Source organism: Ornithorhynchus anatinus, chromosome 4, assembly GCF_004115215.2.
Source record: "Ornithorhynchus anatinus isolate Pmale09 chromosome 4, mOrnAna1.pri.v4, whole genome shotgun sequence".
In the NCBI taxonomy this organism is placed as follows: Eukaryota; Metazoa; Chordata; class Mammalia; order Monotremata; family Ornithorhynchidae; genus Ornithorhynchus; species Ornithorhynchus anatinus.
Genome location: NC_041731.1, coordinates 39,769,438 through 39,778,670, shown reverse-complemented (window position 1 = coordinate 39,778,670; position 9,233 = coordinate 39,769,438). Strand labels below are relative to the sequence as shown.

General features: G+C 43.3%; 1 non-coding gene across 1 annotated transcript; it reads right to left on the bottom strand.

Annotated features, from left to right (window-relative positions):
* Positions 1 to 455: 455 nt before the first annotated feature.
* On the bottom strand, positions 456 to 593 carry LOC114811955. Its single transcript, XR_003759650.1, has one exon. It is a non-coding gene; the product is annotated as a small nucleolar RNA SNORA7 (small nucleolar RNA).
* Positions 594 to 9,233: the final 8,640 nt, after the last annotated feature.

The following is a 9,233-nucleotide window of genomic DNA, read 5'->3' as shown; positions in this document are numbered from 1 at the left end:
CTTAATAATAGTAATAATAATAATGATAGTGGTATTTGTTAAGCACTTACTACGTGCCAGACACTGCACTAAGTGCAGGGGTAGATACAAGTCATCCATTCATTCATTCACAAGCTAAGCAGGTTGAACACAGTCATTTTTACAGATGAGGTAACTAGGGACAGAGAAGTTAAGTAATTTGTCCAAGGGCACACAGCAGAAAAGTGGTGGAGCGATTAGAACCCAGGTCCTTCCGATTTGTCTTGTCTTAAGCTGTAGAGTTGTGCCCGACCCATAGCAACACCATGGACACATCTCTCCCAGAATGCCCCACCTCCATCTGCAATCATTCTGGTAGCGTATCTATGGAGTTTTCTTGGTAACTATTTCTCAGAAATAGTTTACCATTGCCTCCTTGCAGTAAACTTGAGTTTCCTCTCTCCCATGCTGCTGCTGCCCAGCACAGGTGAGTTTTGATTTGTAGCACATTGCCTTCCACTCACTAGCCACTGGCCAAGCTAGGAATGGAATGGATATGCCTCTGCTAGACTCTCCCTCCCATAGCTGAGACTGGTAGAGTCCTGGAAACTCTCCAGGTGCGACCCTGAGAGGTGCCTTCAGCGTGGCTCAGTGGAAAGAGTACGGGCTTTGGAGTCAGGGTTCATGAGTTCGAATCCCAGCTCTGCCACTTGTTGGCTGTGCGACTGTGGGCAAGTTACTTAACTTCTCTGTGCCTCAGTTCCCTCATCTGTAAAATGGGGATTAAGACTGTGAGCCCCACGTGGGACAACCTGATTCCCCTATGTCTACCCCAGCGCTTAGAACAGTGCTCGGCGCATAGTAAGCGCTTAACAAATACCAACATTATTATTATTATTATTATTATTTAGCTCAGTGAAATTTGCCTGGTCTGTTATGCCTTTAGCCTCATTTGCAAGTTATTCTGGATGTATCTTGGCTTCCCCATCTGAAGAAAGATATTACATTTTTCTGCTTCCCCCTCAAAGTTAACAATTTCCACAAATACTGGAAAATCCCCAAATTAGGTCTTTACCACGTACTACATCTCTTAACATCTATAATGGGGTTAAGTCACCTTTAGGGCATTGAGTTGCCAGGGCAACAGTAGAGCAGATGATGGCAATTTCACCATGTCATGGAATCCAATTCCAACCCTTCCCATTCCTTGCCTCCAAGCGATCAGTGGAAATGAGATAGGCTGGCAGCAGAATCAGGCAGAAATGACAGCTTCTCTGGGGAAAGTGGTGGGAGGAGGTTTGGAATAATAATTATGGTATTTGTTAAACACTTACTCTGTGCCAAGCACTAGGGTAGATGCAAGTTAATCTTTCAGACACGGTTCCTGCCCCACAAAGGGCTCACACTCTTATCTTCATTTTTCAGACGAGGTAACTGAGGCACAGAAAAGATAAATGACTTGCCCAAGGTCACACAGCAGACATGTGGCAGAGCCCAGATGAGAACCCAGGTCTTTCTGTCTCCTAGACCTGTACTCTAACCACTAAGCCATGCTGCTCAAGGGAGGGCAAAACTGTAAGTTCTCCTGCCTTGAGAGAGGATTCATATCGAGGCACCCAAGGGCATCACCTTGATGAGACAACAATTTTCACCTTTGCCCAGATAATAGCCCTTCCATAACGGTCTGCAGAAGCAACCTCCTATAGCGGGAAAGAGTCGCACGGATGCGAAATGTTATTAATTGTTGTTACCACAGAGGGAATTTAGCCTTCCACTGTTGAGAGAGACTTCAGGGCAGGCCCTGAAGGAAGAAAGTGAAAGGTCCAGTTGGCAAGAGCCCAGGTTGTCCTCTAGTGGGAAGAGACCATGTTCTCATATGAATGGAAATGAAAAGATATAAACAACTTCTCCCAAATAAATGTCTGATTTTAATTAATATTTCATACAAAAGGAACCCATTGACATTTTGCTGGATTGCTTCAATTAGCTCTTAAACCTCATTTTCATGCTAATAATAAGCTTGCTTATCATAATGCTTTATTAATCTGTTTCATAGTGTGAATTTATACAGTAATGGATCACAGAGACCGCCTGCTGCAGCCCTTATTGGATATAAATGACTTAGTAATTGCTATTGATCATTAAAGGAGTACAGAGCTATTGTGCCATTCGATTAGAGATTTTAGAAGACTGAAGACACTGGATTTTTGCAGTTGGAATTTTTTCTATTTATGGAAGTGATTAGGAAATCCTCTAGGAATAACACTTGGGAAAATGTTATGGAGAGGTTGGGTGTTTTTATCGTTCTTTCAATTGTTCTCTTTTCCACATTTGGGTGTTTTTATCATTCTTTCAATTGTTCTCTTTTCCACATTTGGGTGTTTTTATCGTTCTTTCAATTGTTCTCTTTTCCACATCAGACTTCACTATAATTGGTTAGGAAGCTTTCGAGAGGTTCTTTAGTTCTATAGAGATGGTGGCATTTAAAAGGAGCAGGAAGGGAGATTTTGAATAATCATATTGACACTCTCTCTGATGCTGTTTCTCCCTAGGTTTTTTTTTCCCCCACAGTATTTAAGCTCTTACTATGTTCCAGACACTGTACTAAATGCTGGGGATGATACAGGCTAATCAAGTTGGCCACAGTCCATGTCCCATGTGGGCTCAAGGTCTTAATCCCCATTTTACAGATGAGGTAACTGAGGCACAGAGAAGTGAAGTGACTTGTCCAAGGTCACAGAGAAGACATGTGGATGAGCTAGAATTAGAACCCAAGTCCTTCTGATTCACTGACCCTCTAAGGAGCAGAGTTGGCAGAACATTACCTTTCCTTGCGTTTGTATGATAATCTCTTGTTCCATGTGTCTAAATTCCCCCCACCCTTATTTAGCTTAGTTTCCTTGCGGGCTAGAGGCATTGCCTGACTTACTAAACTTACACATTGCGAATTTGCTTTTCATCTAGGGCCTCCCAAGGGCTAGGAATGAACTAAATGCTTGGGAGAGTTCAACAGTAGGAAGACAAAAGTTTTCTTCCCTCAAGGAGCTGACATTTTTAACTGGGGGAAAGACAGAAATCATTTAAAGATAGTCAAAGGCAGAGGAAGAGCAAGCATAAAACAGGGACCAGTGTAAACATAACAAACATATAAAGTGCAGTAAGGGTAGGGCTGACATGACTGGGGTGCTGGGAATTAATGAGGAGAGACTGATTTTTTTGTAGCGCTTTAGAGATTGGGTATGGTATATTCTAGAAGATTTGGAGAGGGATGGAACTCCAGGGGAATAGCAGGAGTGAGGGATCAAAGACAGGAAAATTAAGAGTATAGTAATGTTAGAAAGTAGGTTTTGGAAGAAGCAGTCCTGTACTACTTGTGCAACAGAAATAAAAATAATAGATTTCTTTGTGTTTCTTTTCAGTGCTTCGTACCATGTTTCACTCATGGTATTCAGTCAGTCAGTGGTATTTATTGAGCACTTACTCTGAGCAGTACCCTGTGCTAGGCACTTGGAAGAGTACAATACACTGAAGTTGGTAGAAATGTTCCCTGCCTACAAAAAGCTTACAGTAGAGTGAGACAGATATTAATATAATAGTGTAAACTCACTGTGGGCAGGGAATGTGTCTGTTTATTGTAATATTGTACTTTTCCAAGCACTTAGTACCATGCTTTGCACACAGTAAATGCTCAATAAATACGATTGAAAGAATGAATGAAGAAATAAATTAATTATGGGTATGTTCATACGTGCTATGGGCCTAAGGGTGTGGTGAATACTAAGTGCCCAAAGGGTACAGATTCAAGTGTAATAGGCACTTAATATTAACTCCTCCCATGCTGACTTCCTAGGAAACATTACCAGCTCTCCCTCATGCTAATGAGGAAACTCCATCCAGTCTTTGCCTACCCACCTTCCTTGGCTGGAAAAAGAAAAGCAGCTACAGCATGGAGCCTCCACAAAACCTCATTTGCTGTAGTGGTTACTGTGCCTACAACTGTGCCCTGAACTCTGAGCCCCTGGAACCCGAAATTTTGCTCCTCTAGCCACAGCCCCCAGCTGCTTTTATTTTACTTTGCTTATTTGTCCGCATTCTGTAGAATTGCTCCATCATTCCTGATGTGTCTGTGTCACCAGTCCCTTCTCCCCACTTATACTCTTAGATGGTGAGCCCTCCAAAGACAGGGACCATGTTGAATTCCTGCCTATTACCTCCCAGAGCTTAGTACAGTCCTCTGCACACAGTAAGCACTTAATAAATACTATTACTACCATTACTGTTCTCTACCCCTGCTGGTTAAGAGCTCAGCAAGATTCATCTGAGCACTGGCAGTAGCTGTCACTTTCTTGCACTTGTTTTACCCTTCCAAGCACTTAATACAGTGCTCAGAGTCCAGTAAATGCTCAAAAATGTTAATGGTTAATTGACAAATTGATTAAAACTTTGCTCCCTATCTGTTGGGCAAGTGATGACAGGCACAGCCGCAATAGGGAGGACGGTGGAAGTCGGCTTTTCTAGGCCCTTATCTGAAGAGAAGAAAATTAGTTTTGCTTTCTGCTCTTGGGTAGATCATGATGAATCCTGGTGGCCATTAAAGAATGCATGGAATGGAATATTTAAGGACATGGGGAAGGAAGTACAAAGAGGCCTGGGGAATCCTAAGCCAAGAATCTGCAGTTCAATCAATAGATTAATCAATCAGCATTATTCATTGAATGCTAACCGAGTGCAGAACACTGTACTAAGCATTTGGGAGAAGCAGCGTGGCCTAGTGGATAAAGCATGGGCCTGGGAATTGGAGGACCTGGGTTCCAATCACAGCTGTGCCACTTGTCTGTTGTGTGAACTTGGGCAAGTCACTTAACTTCTCTGTGCTTTAGTAATCTCATCTGGAAAACGGGGATTAAGACTGTGAGCCCCATGTGGGACAGGGACTGGGTCCAACCCAATTTGCTTGCATCCACCTCGGAGTATAGTTCAGTGCCTGGAACATAGTAAATGCTTAATAAATACCACAATTATTATTATTACAATACAACAGGGTTGGTAGGACAGTTTCCTGCTGACAATAAGGCAGAGGGAGGCTGAAGAAGTAATCAAGGTAAGATACAAGTTTTTAGCTAGGCATGATAGCAGTTTGGATGGAGATGAAAGGATGGATTTTGGTGATGTTGTGATGATCGAGTCAAATCGAGTCAATAGGATTTGGTGACAGATTGAGTATTTGGATTGAATGAGAGAGACAAGTGCAGGATAATGCCAAGGTTAGAGACTTCTGAGATGGGGGGAGAGTGATGTTGTGCAGAGTGATGGAAAAGGCAGGAGGAGGACAGGGTTTGAATGAGAAGATGAGGAGTTCTACTTTGTATAGGTGTAGTTTGAGGTGACGGGAGATCATCCAAGAAGAGATGTCCCAGTGGCCAGAGGAAATGTGACACTGCAGAGAAGGGGAGAAGTCAGGGTTGCAGAGGTAGATTACACGTACTAAGTGCTTAACAAAATCAATAAAAATAATAACAATGAAAATAGAGCCAAATTTTTCATTTCTTGCTGGGAATGCATGTGTTGTAGTCTGGGATAGTAGAATCTTAATGAAACTCACTGGGTTGAGGATCACTGCATGAATATCTTCATTGAAACCTGGCTCTCTCCAGGTTTCCACATAGAGCCTTATCTTGTCTTATGCTGTCGAGTCATCTCCGACTCATAGTGACTCTCCCAGAATGTTCCACCTCCATCTGCAATTGTTCTGGTAATATATCCATCAAGTTTTCTTGGTAAAAATATGGAAACAGTTTACCACTGCCTCCTTCCACACAGTCAAATTGAGTCTCTGCCACATAGAGCCAGACACACGTCTACCAAGGTGCTCAGTACTTGAGAACAGGGAAAGGTTAAGTAGATGAACTCGGTTAAGATTGAACGATAAGTGTAAATGAAGTAAGGGGGATATTTGGTAAGTGCTTCCTATGTGCCAAGCACTGTTCTAAACACTGGTTAATCATAAGTTAATCAGGTCAGTCACATCCCTGTCCCACATAAGGCTCACAGTCTAAGTAGTTTGGTTAACAGGCCTTGAGCCTCCATTTCATAGATGAGGAAACAAAAGCTCAAAAAAGTTAAGTGCCTTGCTGAAGATCACACAGCAGGCAACCGAAAAAGCTGGGATTAGAACCCAGGTCCTCTGATTCCCAGCCCTTTGTGCTTTCCCATTCAGTCTATTACTCCTCTGATCCAAAAGACTTGTTCTATTGCTCCAGTTGTGTGCTTATCACTCTAGGCTTCAAGGTTCTCCATCACCTTGCCCCTTCCTACCTCTCCTCCCTTCTCTCTTTCTACTGCCCACCCTGCATACTCCGCTCCTCTGCCACCCACCTCCTCACCATCTCCAGTTCTCGCCTATCCCACCGTCGTCCCCTGGGCCACGTCCTCCCGCGGTCCTGGAACACCCTCCCTCCTCACCTCCGCCAAACTAATTCTCTTCCCCTCTTTAAAACCCTACTTAAAGCTCACCTCCTCCAGGAGGCCTTCCAGACTGAGGTCTCATTTTCCCTCTGTTCCCTCTGCCTACCCCTTCACCTCTCTGCAGCTAAACCCTCTTCTTCCCCCTTTTCCTCTGCTCCTCCCCCTCTCCCGTCCCATCCCCTCAGCACTGTACCCGTCCGCTCAACTGTATATATCTTCATTACCCTATTTATTTTGTTAATAAGATGTACATCACCCTGATTCTATTTATTTGCTACTGTTTTAATGAGATGTTCTTCCCCTTGATTCTATTTATTGCCATTGTTCTTGTCTGCCTGTCTCCCCCGATTAGACTGTAAGCCCGTCAAAGGGCAGGGACTGTCTCTATCTGTTACCGATTTGTACATTCCAAGCATTTAGTACAGTGCTCTGCACATAGTAAGCACTCAATATATACTATTGAATGAATGAATGAATGAATGCTTATGTTATGCTCATGAGTGATAGGCAAAGAATGCCCCAGAGATTTGCAAATCTTAAAGGTCTACAATATTGGACACATCAGACTAAACTTAAGTATTGAGCACTTCGATAGAAATGTGGTATGCCATTCATTCATTCAATAGTATTTATTGAGCACTTACTATGTGCAGAGCACTGTACTAACCGCTTGGAATGTACAATTATGCAACAGAGACAATCCCTGCCCAGTGACAGGCTCACAGTCTAAATGAGGGAGACAGCAAAGCAAAACAGAACAAAACAAAAACAAGACAACATCATCAAGATAAATAGAATCAAGGAGATATACACCTTATTAACAAAATATATAGGGTAATAAATAATATATACAAATGAACACATTGCTGAGGGGAGGGCAAGGGAGAAGAACAGAGGGTGGGGGGATGGGAATGGGAAGAACACTGGGTGGGAGAGGGGAGAGGAGGGGGAGCAGAAGGAAAAGGGGGGCTTAGTCTGGAAGGCCTCCTGGAGGAGGTGACTGTAGGTAGGTAGATAAACATAGGGCTTATTAATAGAAATAGATTCACTTTTTCCCTTATTTTGACTCTAAAAGAGATAAGATGATTATCTTATTTTGTTTTCCTTCTTTTTCAATAGACAGGGTATATATATATAGAGAGGGAGTGGGTGGAAACCCCCCTATCATTCCACTAAAGTTCAAGAAGTTTTTTGAGGAGATGGAATTGCAGATGGGCTTGGAATAAAAGGAGAGAGGAAACACATTTTTGAAGTGTCAGGTTGTTCCCAACTAAAGAAATCCACTGTCTCACTCAACATTCCCCACTTTGAACTCAGAGAATTGGATTTCTTGCGGTTCTGCCTTTCTGTGCATTTCTCATATGTAGAAAGATGACGCAATAGCCAAATCTAGTCCATCTGGATGCATCTAGAAGCAGCGTAGACTAGTGGAAAGAGTACAGGTCTGGAGGTCAGAGGACCTGTGTTCTAATCCCAGCTCCACTACTTGTCTGCTCTGTGACCTTGGGCAAGTCGCTTAACTTCCATGTTCCCTCCTCCAGTCAATTCAACCTTCACAATATCCATAAAATCCCCTTTCCTCTCCACCCAGACTGCTATCATGCTAATCCTAGCATTTATCCTAACCTGTTTGATTACCTCATTAGCCTCCTGTGCTGACCTCCCTGCCTGCTGGCTCTCCCCACTTTAGGTCCATGTTCACTCTGTTCCTGATCATTTTCTACAAAACCATTCAGTTCATGTTTCTCTACTGCTCAAGAACACCAGTGATTGCCTGTCCACCTCTGCATCAAACAGAAACTCCTTACCATAAGCTTTAAAACACTCACTTTGCCCTCTCCTACCTTACCTTCCTGATTTCCTACTACAACCCAGCATGCACACTTCACTCCTCTAATGTCTAAGACCTTCATGATTGTACTCATTCTCATCTATCTCACCACTGATCACTTGCCCACATCTTGTCTTTTTGCCTGGAATACCCTCCATCTTCATATCCTGCAGATGAGCAATCTCCCCACCTTCAAAGTCTTATTTAAAAGCACATCTCCTCCAAGAGGGCTTCCATTAATTAATTAATTCATTCAATCATTCAATTGTATTTATTGAGTGCTTACCGTGTGCAGAGCACTATACTAACTGCTTGGGAAAGTACAATACAACAATAAATGTGACATTCCCTTGGCCACAATGAGCTTACAGTCTAGAGGCGCGGGAGACAGACATCAATACAAATAAATACAATTTACAGATATGTACATAAATGCTTTGGGGCTGGGAGGGGGAAGAGCAAAGGGAACAAGTCAGTGAGATGCAGAGGGAGTGGGAGATGAAAAGTGGGCTTAGTCTGGGAGCCTCTTGGAAGATGTGTGCCTTCAATAAGATTTTGAAGGTGGGGAGAGTAATTGCCGGATTTGAGAAGGGAGAGCATTATTCCAGGCCAGAGGCAGGACGTGGGCTAGGGGTCGGCGGCGAGGCAGGAGATTTGGAGGCAGTGAGAAGGTTAGCTCTAGAGGAGTGAAGTGTGTGGGCTGGGTTGTAGAAGAAGAGAAGCGAGGCAAGGTGGGCGGGCGGGGGCAAGGTGATGGAGTGCTTTAAAGCCAATGGTGAGGAGTTTTTGCTTCCCTAAGCCCTCATTTCTTCTTCTCCCGTTCTCTTCTGCATCAAATTTGCACCCTTTATTCGCCCCAACCCTCAGCCACATAGCACTTATGTACATCGGCATAATTTATTCATTTATATTAATGTCTATCTACCCCCTCTAAACTGTAAACTCGGGGGCAGGGAGTATATCTACCTATTCAGTAATA